We start from the raw sequence: 23,475 nt of genomic DNA, 5'->3' as shown, positions 1-23,475 counted from the left end.
CTTCTTTTTTTTTTTTTTGTCCCCCCTTCCATGGCAGCTTCAGTGATGCTGGCATTGAAAACCCAGCCAAAATTTCTCCCTGTCTGCGGTCCTGTCATTTATTCTTCTATTTTTTTCAACCAAGTTTCACCTTTTTGAATGTGAGTGCTGGAGAATAGAACACTTTTTCTCCAGGGTGATTTGAGTGCTCCAGAATTTTGTATTCCTGTAAGGGGTCCGCAAGAGTCTGTAGCAGTGGGCTTCCACGTGCTTGCTGCTGAGTAATTTCCTTTTGTATTGCTGACAGGTGACTCAAAGCAGGAGCTAGCAGATGGCTGCTTCGTTAGCTGGTGGCCACAGCCTTACGAGATGAGTTTTGGAATTTCCATCAAAGTCAGGATTAGGCTCAGGATATGCCGGTGGCACAGAGCACCCCGGGGGAGGGTGGAAGAAGAGGAAATCATTCATAGCGACTCATCTTGTGGTTGGGTGAGTCAGGGGTCTGCTGTTGGTGGTCAGAAAGGCACGTGGCTGACTATACTGTCTTTGTGTGCTCTGCAGGATGCAAACTGTCTCTGAAAATTAATTCTGCCCTTTTGATTTTTGTCCAGTGAGTTATTTCCAGAAAGGAGTTACTGTATTTTCTGGAATGAGTATTGTGAAATTCTTTTTTTTTTTTTTTTTTTTTTTTTACAGTGGGCAAGTTTTCAGCTGGTGATTTATCAGCGAAATATTTTACAGGATCCTAGTTAAAAGCTCTTCTTAAGAAAAAATATATCCTGTGCGATAGGGAAAGTAAAAGCATCTCCGTTTCCAAATGATGAAGGAATAACTGAAAGAGCTAGTTCTTGGAATAGTAGCTCCATTGGCACTCGCTGGTGATTTCCTGTGCATTTGCTGCAAGAATCACTCTGTGATGTGAGTAGGTGGTACTAAAGGGTTATTACGAAACCAATTTTCAACCAGACGTTTTGAGTCATGGATCGGGAAGAGGGATAGCAGCTTCTGAGCTTTCTCTTTGTTCGAGCAGTGCGCCTGAAATGCACATGCAGGATATTCTATGCTTGCATGGAACAAGGCAGGCTGGGCTACTACGTGAGGTGTTCTTCCTCATGCCACTCCATCTCGGGGATGGGAAACGAGAAGGTGGGCTGAGAGCCGGCAGCAGCGTGCAAGGTGCACAAGGAGCCGGTTTCCTGACTGTCTTTCAATTGTAAGTATTTTCTCGTGGTTTTTCCCAGACGTGAGAGACAAAATGGAGTTGCGTCAGGACGGATGTCTGCGCCAAAACAAGGTGGTGGTTTGGAGCAGTTTGGTTCTGTTCTGGAAGCAGATGGGCTGCCACTGGCAGGAGGCAGTTGGCTTCTCCATCAGAAAAAAAAAATGGGGTGTTTAAGGGAATTGGTCTGGCTCCTAAACCGAAGGAATTGTTGACCTACTGACTCAGTTATGAAGCATCAGGGAAGCAGTCTTACTGTGGTTTCTTTTGTTGGTGGCAGATTCAGAAGACGTCTGTGAGCGTACGGGTATGACTAGCAAAGGAGAGACGGTTCTTATACCTGCTGCCTGTGGGATTTATTTTGTGCCAGGAAGGAGCTGAGGTGCTGAATACTGAATAACACCTAAACTTTATTTCTGATGCTTCTCCTGATAAAGCATTGGTAAGTTTATGTACTTCTTATTTTCACTGTTAAGATGGTATCTTGCTAAATGTGATTTGAAAGAAAGCTCTTTAACAGCTTTTTGAACGTGGCAAGGTGTATTCATTTTTTTACTGGAGCAGCTTTTACAGAAACACTAGCTGGCCTGCCACAGTTTAGGAGTCTGGAAATAAGGGAGAAAACTGTCAATCAGGTCAACAAAAACAATCTGAAGTTGCTGTTCCCTCCCACTTTTAACCTACAAACCTTTGCTAACATTGGTACTAAGCAAAGGGGGTGGGCCAGCCCTTCAGCTTTGGTATCGTGTCATCCTGGAGTCACAGCTACGCTGTAATTTTCCTGTTACACTTCACTGAATGAACAAGGCTTCAGGCTTGAATTTCACATGAAAATCAGATGTCCGTCCCTGGAATTAAATATAATGATACCGCTCCTAAAATATGCCTAGAATAGAAACGATGTTATTTTTAAGTGGTTCTGTAAATCACAAGGAAAAAAAAAAGCTATCCATTAGTGGTTTCTCAAAAAAACCCAAATCTCTGACACATTATTGGCTAGAAGGAATCACATTGGCTGACATAGCTAGGTCTGGAAGTTATGCTGCCTGAATTTGCTCTCAACTCTGCCACTGGTTTTGTGAGGGATTTTTTTGGAGGGGTTGCTTCTTGAGCAAGTCATTATTTATTCTTAGTTGTCAATAAAATGAGGATAATGTTGTTTAACTTTCCTTCATCGCTTTACCAGTATTATCACTATGTTTTCCATTTAGAAAGGATGCTGATACGTGATACAGTAGCTCTTGGATTTCCAGAAGGTTGTTTTGAATGCATAGATAATTAGAAGATGGGGAAAGCAGAATAGTGATTTTTTTGAATTTACCATGCTCAGTGACTGGTCTCCTCCAGGCACCAGCTGTAGGAATTGCTGGTGCTGTGTCCTAACTGTCCCACCACGAAGGGAGGAATTCACTGCTGCTGTTCTTCCCTGGGCAGTGACACCAGGAGGTGACACCAGGATGCCTTGCGTTCCCAAACCCACTTGAGTTGGCAGTTGTAGTGAGGTGCTCGTGGATATGGGTTTTTTTTTCCCTCTTTTCCAAAACAGCAGCCAGGAGGGCAGTTGTACACCACACGTCCCTACAGAACTGCAAATAAACCCACTGGTTCAAAAAAAAAAAAAAAAAAAAAAAAAAAAGGTAAACCAACCAAAAACGGAAGGTTTATCATTGTACTGGATTTCCTTTTCTTAAGTGCTTCCTCTGGATCTTGGGAGAAGAGTTCCAGCACAGGGTGACTTTCTAGCGAGCAGTTGTACCAAAAGGCGTGGGAGGCAGGGTCAGGGAAGAGTCATTTGGTTGTTATGTGGGTGTGAAAAGCCTATGAAAAGGAAAGGGCGGAGGAAAATATTTTACTTGAATTAAACAAATAAAGGAGGACGTTATATGAATTCGATAATCGAAGTTAGATTTTCGCCAAGTGTCTTTGTAAATTAACTGCGTATGTTTGGAAAATCATTTATTTAACAGTAAGCTTATCAATATGTTCTCAGGGGACTTTTTTTTTTAAAAAAAAAAAAGCAACAAAAAACAACAACAAATTGTTTTCTTATCATTTCAGATAAAAAGAAAGGAAGTTGCGAATTTTTATAGCCCCTAAATTGTTAACTGTTAAACCTGTATTGAAGCTGTGGATCAAATTTGCTCAGGCTTACTCTGGAGCAATTTCATTTACTAAGAAATTACAAGCAGGCCGTGTTTGAGGGAGGAGGAGTCTTAGATGTTCAGTTCATTGTTGTGTACCCACCTGTGGGACAGGAAAATTGCTGCTCTTGAAAATCACCTGTTTCAGGGAGCAGGCTGTTACCATTGATGCAGTGAACAGGGATGTTCACACCCAAAGTAATTGAAAAAAATGTATTTTGTAACCTGATGACTTTTTTTTTTTTTTTTTTTTATTTACACGTATGTTTGTAGTATCTGCATTTCCTTGCAGCTTTTAAAATGTCATCTGATAGGGAGAATTTACAATACATGGTGTAGAAACTGCATTTTTCTGTGTTTTCTGAGATTACCTTGATAAAAAGCAGCACATGGAGGCAGCTTTAACAGCACTTTCGCTCTGAAGCAATAAAGTGCTTATTACATTAGTTAGTGAAGGGCTTGATTTTGTAAAAAAAACCCAAGCAAACGAGCAAAAAACCCCCGCAAAAAATCCCTTTTTTATCATAAATGGTAGCTTTTTAAACACAAGCCATAAACTGCATGTGAGGAAAGCGCTAACACCATCGGAAATTAGATGTGCAGGTGGGTATATGATGTCTTCTAGCAAACCAACACAATGCTTGATGATGTAGGTCTGTGCAGTTACTTGATAAGAGTTCATTTGAGCTGGTCTCTGAGGGATTCCCATGCGAAAGTTCACAGGCAAGGTATAGAGGATTAGTTGGCTTTTTCTTGTTGTTTGTTTTGTAAATTTTTAGAGTTCAATTCTTTATGGCCCGTAGCTATACAAACGCAGAGTTAGCAGCTGAAGTTTGCATGCAAAATGGTGAGCTCAAAATTGGACCTGGAAAGGAGGAGCGCTTCCTCTTCCGTTGCTCTACTAGACTGCTAATGCCAACGTTAAAAAAAAAAAAAAAAAAAAGAAAAAGTGTATGTACCAGCAACATGAGGTATGAGTAGAAGCCACTTTTATCTGTGTGTTTTCAGGGTAGAGTTCTGTGCGATGCTCTCTGGTGTCTTAATTCCCTCCCTCGCTTGTTCCCCATACGTCTGCTGGCAAACTGGGCCACCTCTAGGCAGTGCTGCCATGCCGTGCTGTGACTTCAGGGGTTTATTGGTGCAATAAATGGAAGCCAGCAGGCGTGTTTAACTTCTAATCAGAGTTTGGGCACCTGAATTGTAACTTTAAGGATCTAAGCAGGTACCTGAGATTCCCCATATGACCTGTTATTACAGGCTCTTGGGAGAGTGTATATGCAGTTTTATTGCCAAAACATGAGGTTGGCAGAAGTGAGTCATAACTGTGAAGATCTCAGCTTTGCTCTTTGATTTACTTTTATCCACCAAAAATAAAAATATTTCCAAGAATACAGGTAGGTATATGCTGCTCTCCTGTTAGGGCAGAGCTCTCACTGGCTCTTAAGTGTATTTACATAGCTCGTAGGATGTGTTTTTCAAGCTTTAGTATAAAAGGAGCTGTGTATACATTTTATCTAATCTTCAGTGCAGTAGGCATGAGCAATTCCTGGAGAAGGGACCAGAATATAGAGCTCTGCCCCATCTCCTGGGAGTCTTTCTCATGGAGTCATACTTGCCCTCCAGTGCTTTCTCTTTATGGCTTTGTGAATTTTGAATTTCTCTGAGCTGGCCCAGCTCCAGTGGGAGGGCAGAAAACAGCCTCAGCCCAAGCTCTGCTTGAAGTCTGCTGGTTCAAGGACTTTGTAGGAGGTGAGATCTGCAGGGGGAAAAGTGCCCAGCTTCCCAGGTGAGCTCCTACCATGGGGTTACTATTTAAAGGTGACAGTACTATCTTCTGTGGACATACATTTGGATTCCCGTGGTGGTTACATGTTGTCTTGCAGTTGGTGTGGTTTTAGTGTTATCAGAGTGTACATGATGGATTGAACCACTCTGCAGATTCCAGTTCCAAGGTTAGCTTCTTCCACGGTCATCGCTGATGATCATGTGGCCTTGGGGTGAGCCAGCTCAATGTGCTGATCTGGTTAAAAGAACTAGATTTTGCTTCTCCCTTTCTTTTCTTTTGGGAAGATTAAAACTGATCTAGCTCACTGCATAGCTGCATGACTGCTGGTGGCCAGAAGCAAAGGAGGAGGTGGGACTGTCGTTTTGGTGACACCTGCATGAAGTTCAGCTCAACCTCTTCAGGAAACCTCACCTCCCCTGTCTCTTAATCACGGTGGAGCTCAAGCAAGAAACCTTTTTCTCCAAAACAAGCAATCTGTTGATTTTTCATCTTCCCTGTTTTCCTTTGGCTCTGGATGTTAGGTGTCTGCATTTAACTTAAGCATCTGTGTACAATGAGTAGTTGATGTACTCCTTTTGTACTTCCGTTAAGTACTTAAGAGTAGGGTTAATAACATTGTACAGTGGTAAAGAGGAGTCCATCCCTTACTGAAATTTCTAGTCATCAGTATAAATAAATAGTACTGAAATAATATTTGTAGAGCCTGATCATCTTATGGCATTTATCAAATTGGCATTTTTTCCGACAACATCACAGATTGTTCTTCTGTTCATACTTCTCACAAAATTTAGCTTTGTCTATAATTTCAGAAATCACACCCCATCCTAGTTAGAGTTGGGATAGAATTTCTACTGGCTAGGAATAAAAAAACCCACCAAACAACATCAAAACATTCCAAAACCCAGCTCTCCAAAGAAGATTTCAGGGCAGAAATGGTTCAGGCAGTGGGCTGCCAGCAGGCACAGCACAGTTATCCATGTTGTGAAGGATTATCTATGTGCCTATTTCTTCTACTCTTCTGCTTTGGAGATTTTTTGGCTTCTTTTGCATTTGTCTCTTGATTTTTCCTGATTCTTAAATGTATTGCTGCGATCCATTTTTCTCATACACGTGCTTTAAACATAAAAGGTGTGCTCGTGCCATATCTCCTTCTGCATTTTCTTCTTTCTGCATGTATGCTTACCTAATAACGTGCAAATAGCAAACAAAACACATGATCTGAGAAACAGTCTGGTATTTTACCCTAAGGGAGGATTTTCTCAGCACACAAATCAAGAGTAAATAGTTAAAAACGCTGTATAGTATAGATCCAAACACACTAATGCTTACTTGCGTGTATAAGTAAATTTATTTGCATGCATAAATGTTACAGGGTTGAACTCTATTATCAAATCTGCTGTCAAAAGTTGACCCAGGGCATTTTGCAAGAAAGATGATGATTGTCTCTTTAATTACTTAAATTCTGTTTTGCCTGTTTAGGAGAGCTACTCACAACTCTGTAATTACTGCACGCCTGCCATTCAGATCAGGCTCTCTACTGGCAGTGTAATGCACAACTTTGAACGAGAGTGGCGTGGCATAGCTACAACATCCAACTACAAGGACCTCCTTTTAATTGAACACTTTGATTAATCACACAATAATCAGACGATTGAGTTGCTACAGAAGTTTGCCAGCCCTCTGCTAAGCGCTCCTACGGAATTACAGAATCATAGATGTTAGAGATGGAAAGTGCATTAGATCATCCAGACCATCTTCTTGCCAGTACATGTTTTCTGCTAAAGGTTTTTTTGGGTGTTTTTTTTTTTTTATTATTATTTTTTTTTTTTCCCTGCGGTTTATGGCTAGAGATACTCTAAGAACTTGGCCTTCCACTTCAATCTTCTGGAGTCTTTTCCACAAGGTTTGATGGCGAGATTTTGCTTTGCCCGATATTTGGCCTAAATTTTTCCATTTCTTTGTTTCACCATATTACTTCAAGTCTACGTTCTCATCTTTCAGTAATTCCCTCTGGTGTTAACAGCCTGTAAATATGAACAGAATAGTATTACGTGCTCTTGAATCTTAGATGTATCACTTACCTTAAGTGCTGCATGTTCAGTTTTCATGGTTTGGGAAAATTATATTGATTGAAGATAGGTTTTAAACTGAACTGATAATAGTATAATTTCTCAGATGCATATTTTATTCCAGTATAAGAGTGGTCTGTTCTGGTGTCACTTGAGAAATTGTTGAAAATTACCTGAGAAGGCCAATTTTACTCAGAAATGAAAATGTTTTTATATGGGGGAGTTATGCCAGTATAACTTAAGTGATTTCTTTTTTTTCTTAACTCTACTGTGGCATTTAAACTGCAGGGAAGAGATGTATGCAGCAAGTCTGTAGAGGGTATTACAGAGAAAATGAAAAAAATTACAGTTTTCCATTAATGACAGAAGTAGTAACGTAGTTACTAGAGTCTTCTCCCCCCACTTCCAATTATCCTGTATTTTTCTCAAAGTTTCTTCATAACTACTGTTCCTTATTACAGTTTCACTTGTTTTGGTGGAATTTGGGGATGAAACAATTGTTCATTGTTTATTCTTAAGGGCTTGGTCTTTGCTACCAGAAGCCTTGGGTGCCTAAGCACCGTTGTCTCTAAAGTTTTCCCTTGTCTTGACCACGAAGAGTTAGATCGATATCCCCCCAAAACAAATACTTTGTGGCCATAAAGAGGACGAGCAGGCGTTGGTTTGGCTGTCACCTCATGAGACCGGGTGGTTGATGTGAGCTGGCCTGGGCCAGACCCTTCAGAGCTGCCTACAGCCATGATCCAGCACCTTTACCCCAGACCACCTATGGTTTCTGAAGCATTACTACTGTTTTTCCTTTCAGAGCGCCACAAAGGCTGAGAGGGTTGTGTTGCAAGCCTCTAAATAAATTTTTTTTGTAGGGTGGGGGCAAGGGTGTGCGTGGCGTGCCCGCCTGGAAGCTGACAAAGGCACTGTGCAGTCCTCATCCCCACCATCCATCTGCAGTGTGTCAGAAGAAGGTGTTTGAGTCATTCAGAAGGGATTCCGGGAGTGAATTAGCATTGGTGTGGCACAGAGAGCTTGACCTGGTGGACTTTGGGAGCCTGGGGTGGTAAACTCTTTTCCTCAAGCCACCGGGACGCTCAGTGCAGGGTAGGGATGTTGATGAGAGAGGTGAGGAGGGGCATACCATAGGAGGTAAAATTACTATTAGTGAGTGGATTTAAGGTGTTTGAGGATCAGGTTGTGTAACTGAACGGGGAGATGAATGAAAAACATGTAAATGGGTGGGTTAGTGAGTGAGTAAGAGAAAATGTGAGTGGGCGGGTAATTAGACTGGCAAGTGAGAGAGGAGGTAGGAGTGGGTGAGTAGATGGGTAGGTATGTAGGAAAAAAGTTGGAACCAGCACTAAGGGCCGACTCGGTGATGATACCTGAAAGACTGGTAGCAACCACCCTTTTTGAGGTGTGCAGAGAGGACAGGTGGCCAGCACTGTTATACAGGGACTGTGGGGTGCACAGGTGAGCAGGCAGGCCCTCAGGACCTCTGTTGCTTTCCACTGATCTGCGCCCAACTCATTGGATGGCACGTCAGTTACTCTGCCTAAACTTCGGTGTCTGTGCATGCAGTAAATAGTGATCTTCACCGTGGATAGATGGATGCATTTTGCTAGTGTTCTGCAGAAATATGCAAGACCATAGTTGTTATTTGCTGGGTTTTTTGGCTCTAACAAGGTCGCAGAGAAAGCAGGTGAAGCACAGCAGAGGCTTTTAGTCTGTCTGGAGCATTGCAGTTTGTAGTGGTTTTATCCAAGAAGTGAAACGACCCAAGAGCTGCAGGTGGAAAGAACTAATTGACAAATAAAAGGTACAAAGATGGTGGATACGCTGGAATTACAAATGTGCAACACCTCAGCATAAAGGCATCTCCCAGACTTGAAGTTCCTTTCATTTTAATGAATGAGAGGTGAAGGTAAAGTAATTTTAAATTATTATCAAACCTTGACTGACTGGGCTTCTGTTAGGATCTACTACAGCTGCTGTAAGGCTGAACATAGTTCACCTTGACTAATATAACTGGTTTTAATTTACTATGGCAGAGTTACAGCCCTAGCTGTAGTCAGGTACAGTCAGGCTGTTTTTTAAGGTAATGGCTCTACTCTCCTGTTAAGTTACATTAAGTTGTGCGTGGTACATTTTCAATATTTATTGTAATGGAGCAAGTCCTTTTGAAGCCAGATAGAGGTGAATGACTACCGCAGGAAGTTACAGGCTTTATCAGAGCTGCCAAAAAGGTGTGTGTTTACTAAGAAATAACTTAATATGTGATGTTGCACTGAAAAATCCTACTAGGGCCTAGTCCCTGCAGGTTTTTCATTCAGTAGCTGGGTAAGGTGAGAGTTTTCCCTTGCTGGACCTACTTTTTGATGGAAACTACATTGCTCTGCCTGCACACGGGATTGACAGCAGGATGAAGACCTGGTCTATGGAGCAGCCTGCTGTGAGGAGGACTTTAACCCTACACTCACCGTTGCTTTGTACATCGGTGGTGTTGGTGCAGGTTGTGTCACTCGGAATGGCTGCACCCACGTCGTGCTCTGGAAGCAGTCTGGGGAAGGAGATGCCAGCTCAGTGTTACGGCATGTTTAATAACTCTGACCAGCTCTGTGGTGTTTGCTGCTTTTTTTTTTTTATTGCCAGGCAGAAGTCTGTAATGCTGGGTTACACAGGTGTCTGGTGTTGGTAACTTTTAAAAGTATCTCTAAGCAGTGAGTGAAATCTTGCTCATCTTGAACATGGTCACCTCTTGCAAACTGGATTTCCTATGAAGCTTGGAACTGTAGCCAAATCAGCTCATACAGTAGTCAGCGTTTACTGATTATTTTTTTTTTAATCTGAAACAAATCCAGAAATCATTTGCTGTACTTAGGCAGATGTTTATTACCATTAAAACAGAGCAGATCTCTTGCTGATGTTCAAATGCTGTAGTAACTGTGCGAAGTAAGAGACAGAGGAATGTGTGGGTATGTTTAACACAAGCCTGTTGGGTTGTAGATCTGTCAAAGCCCCAAATTTGCATTTCTTACATAAGCAGAAATCCTGGTAGTGTTTACACATGCTTTGTCTGTGCTTTAGGAACTGCAGGAATTGAATTGCTGTGTCAAATACACTGCTCTTAGTTACCATCTGTGGGATTGCATGGACACTGTTAAAATATTTACAATTGCAGCCCTAACCAGAAGTTTGTTTGCTGTTACACTTGATATTAAAACTTATCACAACAGTTTTAAGAGCAGCATGTGACCTTGATGGAAGTGCGGACAGTTGTAAAATTCTGAGAATACACGGGAACGAAAACCTTGAAGTTTCCCTTCTGTTTAATTAATTGTTTGTTTCTGTTGGTGACAAGGTTACAAAGCATTTGTAATAAGCAAAGCATTTGTAATAAGCATGCTTCGCCTTTTGCCATTTTTTTTCCATATGGGTGTGTGCTTCCTTTTCATTATGTTGTTTTTCTTTCCTTTTTTTTTTTTTTTTTTAAACACAGCCACTCCTTTCATTTTAAGAATAAGAAATGAGCTGCTTGCTGAGCTGAAAAAAAGTTTCATAAACATCGCAATTCTTATCCTTTTAATCTTTTATTAATTGTAGGGGCAGGTGTAGGAAGCTACTACAGCAGAGGAGGTTTACTGATTTTTTTTTTTTTTCCAAGGTTTGGGATTACGCAGAGGAGCAGTATACTTTAGATGCTACGGAGAAAGGTCAGAACAACGTGGTCGAAAGGTGCGTTGCTCAGTAATGCATCCCTTTTGCTTGGCTTATTTCACTTCAGTTCTGCCCCGTGGAGTTCTGAGCCCTTCAGCTAACATTTTAAACACAAAATTGCAATAGGCTGTCTGAAGTCTATACACATTATCTTATTTGTTTCCTGCTGTTGTAAAATAGATTTTATTTCTGGAGATACTATCTTCTAATGCTTTCGTTACCCAGACTTTTTCTGTTTGTTTGTTGCTCAAGAGAAAGTGAAGGGAACCACTTGCTTGATCTCAGTAAAAAAGAAAGCAATTAATGCTGTTAGCTGTATTGACTGTGCAATGCTGAGATAGCGTCTGTAGGAGAACAACCAGACAGCTTAAAGAAGAAGTAAGATTTTTTTTTTTTTTTCTAAAGCATGCTGAAACCATTTAAAACGCTGAAATGGGGGTAGGGCAAGGAGGGTGGTAAAAAATACATCACCCATCCCTTGTGATTCTGCGGTTTTGTCTGAATCTTTTTTTTTTTTTTCCCCTTCTCCCTACAATCAGCCATGCGTTTCAATTGTGATCACTGCTCTAAGACCGTAGCTGTGTGCAAGATGTCTCATTTGCCTAATATTAAAAATATGTGTGTGTAATAACATTTTTATAATGCTTCCCATCTGGAAGATACGTCACACACCTTTGTATTAAGATCCACGGCACCCATTTTACATATTACTGTGTTTAGTGGATGGAGACTCCTCTGCATGGACTTGTTAGTGTACAATTCTGGCCTGAAAAACAGTTGAAAGCAGCTGATTATTTATATATGAAATAAGTTTTCACTGTTTGTCTGTCTTGCTCAGCCTAGTAGAACCAATCCGTTTGTGAGAGAATTACTTGTCTGCTTAAAACCATTATGTTTCATTTACTAGAAGACATGCTAATGAACTAACACACAGTAAGGGATCTGAGGACCTTCTTCCTCTGATCATTCAGGAGTTTGCTGGAAGCTTTAAGGTTTTGGTCTAAAATTGTATGTGCAGATCAAATCATAGGCATATCGTAAGGTGTGAATTTCTGTCCAAAATTGTCTCAAAATGGTACGTCCGTTAAAAGGTATGTATGAGTAATTGTACTGCCATTTATATTAGCAAGGCTACGTTCTTTCTTGAATAAAACTAATAAAATTGTGTCAAAGAATGGGCTAACTGCCATACGAAATAACTGGAGATTAACCTTTTCATTCTCAAAATTTGTAACAGAGGTATTGCTACGTAAGCAGTATTACAAAAAAAAAAAAAAAAAGGAAGAATAAGAGCAGCTTTATGTGCTAGCCATACTTTGGAAAAGGGACAGTGAATTGCTGGTTTTACAGTATGTAGGTAAGCAAGCTTCTGAGCTGCTTCTGCACTTCAGATATATTTCCTTACGCTGTTCATATTTGCTGATACACACTGATTAATAAATTTCCATTTTAGCTATGTAACCATCCTTTAAAAGACCAGATTATCAAAGTGCTGGCCAGCAGACAGCACCTCTGTGCTTAATTCCAGCTGGTGGTGACACCTTTTGGATACTGAGCGCTTGGAAAAGTCATTTGGGGCAATTGATTGAAAGCTGAGTTTTTCCCAGAGCCTGGCATGATCCGCGGTCAGTGGTGTAGTAGAAGGAGAAAACAGTCTAAATCTGCTGTCTCCTAGGCTTGTTCTCTGAACTGTTATGTTTTCTTCCCAAATTGCCTTTAAAACACGACGATGCAAATTTGAATGCTCTCTGCAAATTTGACCTGTATTTATATCTGAATGTTTGGAAGAAGCCCATAAAATTATTTCCATATTGTTTTCAGTAAATCTCCAGTTTATTATTCTGAGAAAATTTGATGCATCTGCAGCGTGCACGATCTGGCTTTCTGATATGCAGATGCACAGCCTTGCATATCTAGTCAAATCAGTGTAGCAACTGCTTTTACAAACTACGTGACAATGTACAGCCTCCTATCTGAGAACCAGATCAGACTAAAATTGGGACTCAGTCCAAAAAATAAAATACTGCAATCAATCTACTTACTGTGTCAGCATTCAGATTCGTTTCTGTTACATACACTGCAGGGAAAGGAAGCGAAAAATACACGCTAGCATCCAGAAACGGATTCCTGAGTCATGGAGGATGGCTGAGGTGGGCATTGTTAGGAGGAGTTGCCTAAAGGTTCCCGTTTTTGCAGACACCGTATGGGCTAGTAGATGTTAAAGGCGATGTTTTAAGCCTGTGTGACACCGAGGAAGTCACTGCGTGACTCTGCGGATGCCATGTGACTTCCCTGTTTACACTCAGCCCAGCTGTAAATGTACATGAAATACCAGTGATAGAATCATCTGCTTGTGTCACCACATCCTCAGTCCATGGTCCTCAGCCTTCAGAGCTGCCCCTTGGTACCAGCGGGGATTTGCAGAGCTCAGTCTCGTGGAAAAAGCCTTACTTTAAATACTGAGGTGTTCAAATGGGGTTGAACTCTTGCTTAAGACCTTACGTTTCCTTTCCTTCCGCCCGCCCCGCTGCTATTCTCAGATGCTGGCTGGCACCTCTGTCCGGCGGGCATCTGCTTCTTGGGCAGGCACTGGTGGGCTTCATGGCTCACCCGTCCCTCCCTGCATGCTTGCCGCTTAACCCGTTTATTTCCAGTTCCGTAGACTTATCCTTCTGTCCTAAAATTTGCTGGATCTCAATAAAATCATTTCACTTATTCTATCGGGAGAGGAGGACCAGTGCACCCATGTAATTCTTGTCAGATCACTGTAGGCAGAGTGTGTAGCGTGTACTGCGTAGCAGCAGGGTCACTTTGGGGTTATAACAGTAAATCTTTTAAAAGTAATCGCACTTCAGAAGTGAATTAAGCACTCAAGTTTCTGGGTGAAAGCCAATTGCCAGGGTTTAATCTGCACCCTAAAGCTTTGCTGGCAATTGGGGCAGTTGTGTCAGTGTATGCATAGAGACACCAATATCAAAAGTATCTTCCCTGATAAAGAGCAGTGGGACTTTTAATGTCCACAATAAAAATATTTTAAAGGGTTTTTTAAATCATTATTACACTTTAAATGTGCAGCAGAATGCATGGCTCTGATACAAAGACCAGGCAGCATCATATACATGCACGTACATGTCTGTAAGTGCACAGGATAGGGTTCAGTTGCCTGCACGTTGGTGTCTGGTGCCTTTGAGACACCTAAAGTGATCTGGGACATACCCCTACCTGGCAGGTACAGCGTGAGTCTTATGGGAGTGTTACATGGGCCAGGCAGGACACTGTACGTCATCTAAAAATGACAGGCAGCATAGGTGCTGTGTTTAGGCAGCTAAATCTTCACATAAGTGTCCAAGCTGGTGTTGGAATTCCTGGAGATGCAATTTATCACGGAATTCTAGAGAGCAATTCTCTTCACCCAGACATTTATTTTTGGTGGGCTGAAATGCTATCCAGATGCTGCTGGGTCTCTAGTGATTAAAACAGTTTGGTTGTTTGTTGGTTTGTTGTTTTTTTTTCCTCTTACACATAATGTGAAACAAATACGAATAATAAATAGTTTGAAATATAAATCAGTTCACATTCTTGCAGTGAACATCTCAGAATTTATAATAGTAAATTGGGATACAAAGAAATTCAGTAATTTTATGCAGCAGGAACCCTGTGCAGAAGAAAATCATTAGACACAAAGCCAATAACTTTTCATGAGTGTGATTACAGCTTATTGCTTACATTTCCCATATAAGTTTGTGTCATGAACACATTTATTTAGCCATTAAGCATTTTTTCTTTTTTAAATTAGAATTTTTGGTCATGTTTTGCCGTGGCTAAGTAGTAAATAGTGAGTTATGCTTTTAGCTAAGTAGGGGACAATTTATATTTTGAACTAAAATGCTACAGCACCTAAGAAGATTGGGTTTCTGTTCTTAATTGCCAATTTCTTTCTGTCTTCTATTGTATATTGGCATTAAAAAAATCAACAAGCCCATTGTGATGCTTTTGATTAGGCTTCAGCAGAGCTAATAAAAATATAGTGTTCCCTTTGTGAAAGGAGTTTTTAATTATTGTTAGTCGTGCTTGATAACTTCATTTCTGAAGGGAGACGGAGGTGACCTCATCCTGACAGTTGTCAGTCTCATGCTGTTGTCATTCACCACCTGGAAAAGAGGTTGTTCCTTTGTTTCTTGTTGCTTCTTTTAATGAGGAGCTGTCAGCTGGCCTGATGGGCCCTGCCGCTTTGGAAACGCTGTCCAAACTCTGTTTCAGCAGCGTGCACGTTTCTGAAACGTTGCGCTGCAGAGCTGAGTTATATCTTGGGAGCAGGGAACCAGCAGTGTCAGACCTGCGGTCTGTCTCATCCAGTAACGTCTCCAACATCAGCTGCTACCAAAGACTTCAGGGAGAGGTGATGGAGTCCTTATAGAGGACAGTTAGCAAAGATTTGGGAGCTTATTCCTACTCTTTCATACTAACTGATCTAATCATCTTGGATGTTCTCATTATGCATCCAAAGACTTGGATTTCTTAACCCTTCGCAGGTCCTGGCTTTGGCATATTCTTGTGAGGTCTACACTGCATCTGTGCTTTGCACTTCATAAAACACAGAGAGATTCCCTCACCCTCTGGACTGCAAACTGTGCAGGGCAGCAGTGGCTTTGTGCATGTTTGTGCAGGTGCCAGTGTATCAGGACCAGTCAGTACTCAGTTGTGACCGTAGTGTAAATGCCTAAATACTCATAATCATTTTAGTTCATTGAACATCTCCGTACGTTGGGAGAAGGATGAATAGGAGTGCTTTTTCATCCCTCTTCACTATTCTAGATTTCTTAAGCTGTTACCTTGTTTCATCTTAAATGAACCTTCTCTAAAATACTCTGAACTTTCCAATTCCATTTCAGTTCATCCAGTGCCATCTGCCACAGTGTCTGCTATGTATTTCAGTCCTGGCGAAAATCCCCATTTCTCATCGATACCTCCGCACTCTTTCATAGGGGCGATGTGACAAGTTAAGCTGGCAAGTTGTTCCCACCTCTGTTGCCAATTACATAGCAATGTAAAGAGGCAAATTCTGACAACCCGTGTCCTTAGAGGTGTTTGAATACCTAACTCACGGTGAAATCATTAACATGAGGCTCTTGAACATCCCTGAGGCTCTAGGCTGGGCTCTCTGCTCAACTTTCGCTCAAGCAGTCTCTTGCTGACTTTACTCGCTCTACGTTTTTTGTCTGTCTCAGATGTGTATTTAAAGCTGCTCATTCTTCCTCGGTATCAAAACCAGTGACTTGGAGATAGACAGAGAGCGGAGTGCTAGGAGTTCCCTCAGCAAGGGAATCAGCATTCAGCTGTTTTGTTTTCTAGCCCTGGCCTGGAGAAACCTTCAGGGTCAGTGAGCTTGGTACATTTAATGGGTCTCCCCACCACTTTGCCAAACACATTGGGAGCTGTGGTTTGGAGCTTCCAGTTTATCTCATTCCTTTGCTTTCTGCTGCTCATTAAAAGATAGAATTAAAATCTCAGTGATGTGAGTTGTTTGGGCTGCTTGAAATGGTTTCATTCTGTGGCTCCCAGATTTTTTTTTTAGGCAAAAGGAATGGAAGTTTTCCTGAAGTAAGCCACATTTTTCAGTAAAAACACTGGACTCGGGTCACACCACACTGACTTGATTCAGTCCTTCCTTTGCTGTCTATATTGTGGGGATTACAAGTGTACCTTAAAGGAGTATTCTGAAAGCTGTGGTAGTTTGTTAGCATTTCTGCAGTCTTACCAAAACAAATGTTAAAGACAAATTTTCCTCAAACGTGTTCATCTCCTAAAGTTGGTGTCTTGCTCTACTTTGTTGGGTTTTTTTCCCCCTTCTGCTTTTAAAAAGGTGGGACTGTTGTCACCTTTGCTCTTGACATTCTCCAAATCTCAGTTACTTTACAAGGTACTCTGCATGCTGGAGGTGGATACAAAAAGGCATTTATATGATTTAGTTTCTGAAATGGTGGGTACCACGTTGGGTAGGAGGTATGTCTTTTATCAGCACTGAGTATAAACTGCTTCATCCTGAACAGAAATGCAGGAGACGGAGTCTTGTCTCTCATTCTCATACAAACTACTGCAGAAGTTTTGGCCTTTCAAAGTATTCCTTGAATCCTGGGACTGTACGTTTTGTAGTTTCACTCCCAGATTTCAAAATGGGATATAAAGAACCTGTTACCTGCCACCATCAGAGGCACTCCAGAAGCACAGCTACCCTCCTCTTGTTTCAAAGTAGTAGAGTGATTTCTTGACACGAACCTGCCCCGTGGCAAACACAAAGCAAAGCTAAATTCCCAAGTTTGGGCTGAAAAATCTTGTTTCCCTACAGAGGACCATTTTTCAAGCGCAGGAGGAGCAGCAAGCGTGGCTGCTGCGGCAGCAGATGCAAAGCTGTGCCGTGGGAGAGCGGGGCTTGTTCTCGTCTTTCACATCTCTCCGGCTTCCCGCACTGCACCACCCTGCTTTTCGGCCGTGGGCACGGAGAGCGTTTGGCACGAAGACAAGAGACACGCCGAGGACTGCCAGGCAGCAGCAAGCGTAGCGTGGCTCCTTCTCTCGTGCCAGACGAGCTTTTTGATGGCGGACTTCGGAGGCATGCATTTGACGTGGGCACAACCAGCTCTTGATTTAAAAAAAAAAAAAAAAAAAAAAAAAAACAACCAAAAAACCCACCAAAAAAACTAAACACAAAACAACCTGAAACTACCCTGGGGCAAAAATAAATGACTGCAAGAACACCAGAGGATTGAGCAACATGCAAAGGACATGTTGTTTCCTTTAAGGATTCTGACTCTAAATGACGTCACTTAGATAGTTTGGATGTTTGTGAGCACTACAGGGCTTGGAAAGGGAAAGCAAATCGGAAAAACACTGGGAAGCTGAACAATTTGTTTTGTTTTATGACTCCCTGGTAGTTTAATGAGGGAGCTATTACTCATGCACTGTCACTGCACATCTAGAAAATTCCTCTGGGTTTAAAAACTGGCAGGAAAAAGTAGTTTCCTAAAAACCACTGAATTAATGAGATGAAGCCCATTGCTCAGGAGTCCCTAACAGGAAGGGTCAGAGGCGGAGTTGTGCAGGACTCGGGGTATGTTGGAAATCTTTTCCACGGGGTGTTTCAAAGAGCAGATGGAGCTGGCGGGGATGCAGAGAAGTGACGCGGCAGGCGTGCTCAGCATCTCTCTTTTAGGATGCACTACTATGGATTTGGGAAGAAAAAAGATCCTTTTGACTGGGACATTGTAGCAAATCCTTCCCCTCCGTTCCTTTACATCTGCAAATACTTGGGACTGGGGTACTGGACCCCTCCAAAAGAGGTGAAATTTAAGGAAAGGTCTCGGACAGTGGTGCAAGGCGATGTATTGGCACTAGTGACACTTGAAATGAGGGAGATATACTTAAGGAGAAGAAAAAAAAGTATTTGTTGTGTGGGCGTAATTATACAGCTTTAAATGAATTTTCACAGTTTCATAATCCGTATTCCCATGTCTGTCAGACTTCTGACTTCCTGCTTTGTGTCTGCATTAGTTTATAGGTCTGTACAGTGCCGTTTGCATATTTACTTCAGTTATTTTAGCTTTTTTAGCCTATCTTGTCACATCCATACAGGATACACATTATCCTCATCTTAACTGGAAACCTTAATATAACTTCTATGGCCCTTAAAAGCAGAATGAATGCTGTTTCAGTTTGATGGTTTAGAGAGTACAGTAAACAGAGGACTGCTCCAGTCTAGAAATGCAAGTGAATATATTCCTCACCAACCCCTCTGACACAATTACTCTCTCATAGCATAAGTTACTGTAATTTTATTTAATTTTTTTTTTTAAATTCGGATAAAGCAGTGCCTGTTAGAAGGGAAGTCCTTAAGGAGTCTTAAAGTTTATTGTAATGATTAGTAATAGAATTAACAAGCCACTGTTAACAATTCTGCTACGATTTGTCTTAAATTACAGTACCTTAAATGTAATCATATTCATTCCTTGTGTTACTTCAGTGCTGTACTGTAGTCTGAATCAATTTTGTCTTCTCTCCCTCTGTTACCCTCCTTGTAAGGACTTCCAAAATTCTTTTCATCATTCTTTCCCCCCCCCCCCCCCCCCCCCCCCCTACATAAACTTTAATCCAGAATATTACCAGTTTTCCATGGAAATACAAAAGTAGCAGAGGAGAGGTTGTGTCTTTAAAGCTTCACATCAAAGAGATGCTTAGCTGTGTCCCCTTCTGCATGCATGCTCATACCCTGTACTGAGCTGGGTTTTAATATTTTTTATAAGCTCATAGATGCCCACTTCATGTCTTCGTGCTGGATTTTTTGCCCTTGGGTATGGAACTCGCTGCCTGGGCCAGAATTAGGAAATGCTTCCTGCATCTGCTGTGAAAAAATGTTGGGTCACTGAGTAGATCTCAGTTTTCAGCAGGATGAGAACGGGGCAGAATGAGACTGAAAAGGCTGGGGGAATGCTTCTGGTATTAACGAAGATGGTAGGGGTTTGGGCATGATGCAATTCTCATTATTTTGGAATCGATAACTAGCATAGAGGGAGACACTTCAGAGGGACCTTGTTTGTGACGCGTGAGGCCAGGGTTTGGGCGTCAGTCATTCTGAGGATATGAGTACGTGGCAGCGAGCATAGCTAAGTTCAGGTTAGCTCTGAAAAAGCCTGTTTGGGTACCAGGAGCAGCGTGACCGTTGCACAGAGGTGTTCAGCCTCGTGTTGGATCTGTACTGCTTCAGTTTTCCAGGGTAGTGTGGAGCTGAAGGCTAAGAAGACGTAAAGAGGGACTTTCCTGCTTTCAGGGTGAACGCTTCAGTGTCCAGACTCCAGTGAAAGTAGTGAGCATCAGTCCTCCTGTGCAGCCTTCTTCTGGAAAAAGCTCTGGTGTTGGCATGAATTTTGGTGAGGTTTGGGCTCTTTCAGGGGACTTACATGGTGTTCAGGCCACTTTTTGCCTAAATGGATTGCAGCAGAGTCTAAGTGAGAAGCAAGGTTCCCTCACACCAAGCAGGACACCTTCGGTGGTGCACAGGTAATACCAGGCTCTACTACAGCATGTGCTGATGCCCAGGCAGCTGCTGAGCAGAGAGTTTTACCGCTCGAGACTCCAGGCACCTAAATTCTGCCAAAATTCAGGCAGAACAGAGACAGGCCACGTGGCTGACGCCTGCAGCCTCCCAGTCTCGTGGCAAGGGGCACTTGTCGGGCAGCCGTCTGCAGAGACAGCAGTGTCTGACTGCTCGCTGCTGCATCGCCCGTTGAGCAGAGAGACTGGGCTCCCCGAAGCTCCAGTCACGTGTGTTTTGAGAAGAGAAATCTTTCGGGTTTGTTATTGATAGAAACCCAACTTAATTTCCCCGTTAACGAGGGCTTAGTAGTAGACTATTAACCTTATCATGGTTCAGCGGATTTCCCTTCTTGGCTAATTGCGTGTCCTTCACTGTTTTCTCCCTGTGCCGAAAGGAAGCTGTTAAAAGAATCAGCGTTGCTGAGAGGCAGATCCTATCTAACGGGGTGCTGCTCCCATCTTCACACCCGTGCGTGTGCGCTTCTGCACGTGCTGCCTGACCCCATCGTCCCACACCCGTTCAGAACTCTTCTGCTGGCTCCCGCTTCACCCTTGGATCGTGGTGTGGAGATGTGTGTACATACTGTGTTCAAATGACTAACAGGTTTTACATTTAAAGACTTTTTTTCTGAAACCTTACTTTGTCAGGACCTCTGCAGCTGGCGTTACATAGCACATACTTAATTACCTGGTCATCACTGTGACCATTTTATCCTCTTAACCTTCACAGTTGCTACAGTAGACATTTTTAGGGATAATCTCAAGTGAATTTCTTCGGGCAGTATTAAAACCACAAAGAAATTCAAAGTAGTTCCGTGAAAAAGGCGTCTCTTGATTAAACTATTTGCAAGGGATGGAAAGGAGGAGAGTACCAAATGAAAACTCAGTCCAACTGCAGGGAAATGGCTGTGGGGACATGCCCACGGGCTGGCAGCTGCAGCATTCCTGCACCCGTCATCTCAGACCTGTTTTAACCACAAAGCAGTTAATGCGGAATGGTCAGCAGTGCTGGGCAGGGAACGGGCCTTGCTGGCAGATGCTTACTGCTATTTATGTTGTGCATTATCTCAGCCAGTTTTGCATCTGTCTTTGTTACGATTTTGTTTCCTGCCTTCAAGTTCCCCTTTTCTCATCGTGTCTAATAAATTAAATTGAATTTGCAAAATATTACAAAGCAACATTAGGATGTGCCAGTTATGAGTAGAATAAATTAATTACACGCCGTGAACTAACTGAACTCATTTACTACTTGATGAATTAATTTAATCGTGTCTGTTACAAATAGGAGATCTCGAATGCTGGCGGAATAAAGAGCTAACTCTCTTCGCAAAATCACTAGGGCTTCATTGTCAAAATTGTAGTTTTCCTTAGTCTCGTAATGGCCACACTTTTAGAAGTAGAAAGTTACAGCAGCCATTTGCAATTTGGGGTTCTCCTCTGTGATTCCTGCACCACTTCCAGGCTGACGTCTGCCTCCTTAATTCATTTGAAACTTTGAAGTTTCTAGTTATTGTTATATATTAGCACCAATTCTTTATCCTTACCCTTTTTCACTGGTCATACATTCAAAAAAGCCATTAAGCATGTTGTCCAGCTCGAGATTCCATCCTGACAGGGTGTCTATAATTCTGGCTTTTTTCGTGATCCTTCTTAATTATATTCTTAAAGTACACAGTGGCGTTCTCTCTGTGCTCATTCTGCATATTCTGTCTCCCAGATTTCCTCTGCAAATATGTATTTGACTGTTATCTCTGTGCAGTCAAGTTCCAGATCTGCACCTCTCTGCGTCATTTTATTTCTCTTGTGAGATGTTTGCCTGACTTGGGCACATGAGAATTTATAGCAGTCAGCTGCAGCTCAGTACAGTTTCAAGAGAAAGGAGCTTTCTCCCATGCCATCCCTCCGTGAATGCCACAAAAATACATTTTTATTTAGGCCTCTATTTTAAAGCTATACCTTCCTATGATACTTAAGATAGGCCATCAAGGTTTTTATCTGCCTTTATATCAGGTTTTAGTGTCTCATTATTTCTCAGGCTTCCATCTTTTTTTGTGTCTTTTCACTCTTTCTTACCTCAGGCAGTAAACTAGAAACCAAACTCCTTTTATTCTGTTTCACATGGTGCTCCTATATCGGTGTGTCTTGGTCCCTGACAGGGACTCTGCCCTGCTACAGTAGCTTTAATATGCCTCCCTTGGAAATCACTGGGAAGGTATCTACATAGCTTCAAAATCTACACAGGCTGAGTTTCTCAGGTCCTGAAGAAACAGAACTGTAGCCTTCCTTGGTTTAATGCTCAAATTATGAGATGCTGACCTCATTTATAGCTTCAAAAGATGAAGCCAGTTACAGGGAGGAGACTAATAAAATCACAAGTAAGTTGCAGCAGAATGGATATATGCACGTTACATTTTTCTGATAGATAGGGATGTATTTTTCTAAGGCAACTAAAGTTGTTCAATTGCTGTAGTAGATGAAAGCAGAAACTACTCTGTAAAACAAAATTATTTTCAAAATCCGGCAGCCACTTTTCCCTAGCTCTTGCTTGTTTGTGTTTAATATATGAAGCATTATGCTGTGGTCCTCTAAGTAATTTTCATGGCATATGCCAGAATCAGTGTTTATTATTGAAGCACAATGTCTTTTTTATCCTGATGATGATACGTTCTGTAACTGTAGTCAGATACATGAACCGAGTAGTAAAAGGGCTTCAGGAGTAAGGATCAGTAAATATTCAAAGCTGTGAGTGGTCGGGTGGATGTAATCAGTGCTGCCAGATGCTTCGCTGGTTGATCCAGATGATCCAGTGAAGATCCCTCTCATCTCCTGGCTCCTCCAGCACAATTTACAGGCCATTGATCAGTCCCTGGAGGGGACTGGAGGTCCTGGAAGCTTATGGGGGAGCTGCTGCCGTGCCCCCCCCCGCAGCGGTGGCAAGTGTCGACCGCTCTGTTCCTCTTCCATTCTGTAATAAAATGAGGTGATCCGAAACAGAACCCAACTGGTAAAAATGTGCTGTAGCTGTGTGACCTTCTGCTTTTGTAAGAGAGAAGCTATGCAAACATGCATTTAAATAAACCATTTTATCAATTCCAGGTGCTGATCTTGTGAGAGCGCCTTGCATATTCCAAAGGAAGAACATGTTGTTTGAGGGAAAATCTATTTATAAATATGTGCAAACTGAAAGGTAAATAATTTCTGTTTCCAGTAAATTGATGGAATATGCTCTCTGCAATGGTTATGTTTCCTGTTGTGAAATACGTAGTGTAAATATATCTGGTACATACTATGTTTGTCTCTGTGAAGCACCAGCGTATCGGAAGTGGATATCTTCAAAAATTTCATTTCTGATTCCTTGTTTCTTCAGCATAACAAAGAAGGGTTCAAAGGTGGTTTGTTTTGCTCTGAAAATATTTTTGGCTTGGGTTTTGGGTTTTTTTTGCAGTGTCATGCATGATGGGAGGAGTAAAGAACATTTGTCTTCAG

The 23,475-nt window shown here is 41.9% G+C and overlaps 1 long non-coding RNA gene across 1 annotated transcript; it reads left to right on the top strand.

The window, feature by feature from the left end:
* Window positions 1-1,245: 1,245 nt before the first annotated feature.
* Window positions 1,246-23,207, top strand: LOC141959445 (uncharacterized). The gene is made up of 3 exons (XR_012633441.1): window positions 1,246-1,640; window positions 10,850-10,920; window positions 23,086-23,207. It is a non-coding gene; the product is annotated as an uncharacterized LOC141959445 (long non-coding RNA).
* The last annotated feature ends 268 nt before the right edge of the window (window positions 23,208-23,475 follow it).

Source organism: Athene noctua, chromosome 3 (assembly GCF_965140245.1).
Source record: "Athene noctua chromosome 3, bAthNoc1.hap1.1, whole genome shotgun sequence".
Lineage (NCBI taxonomy): Eukaryota > Metazoa > Chordata > Aves > Strigiformes > Strigidae > Athene > Athene noctua.
Note: the sequence above shows the minus strand (reverse complement) of the source record. Positions and strands in the feature narration are given on the sequence as shown.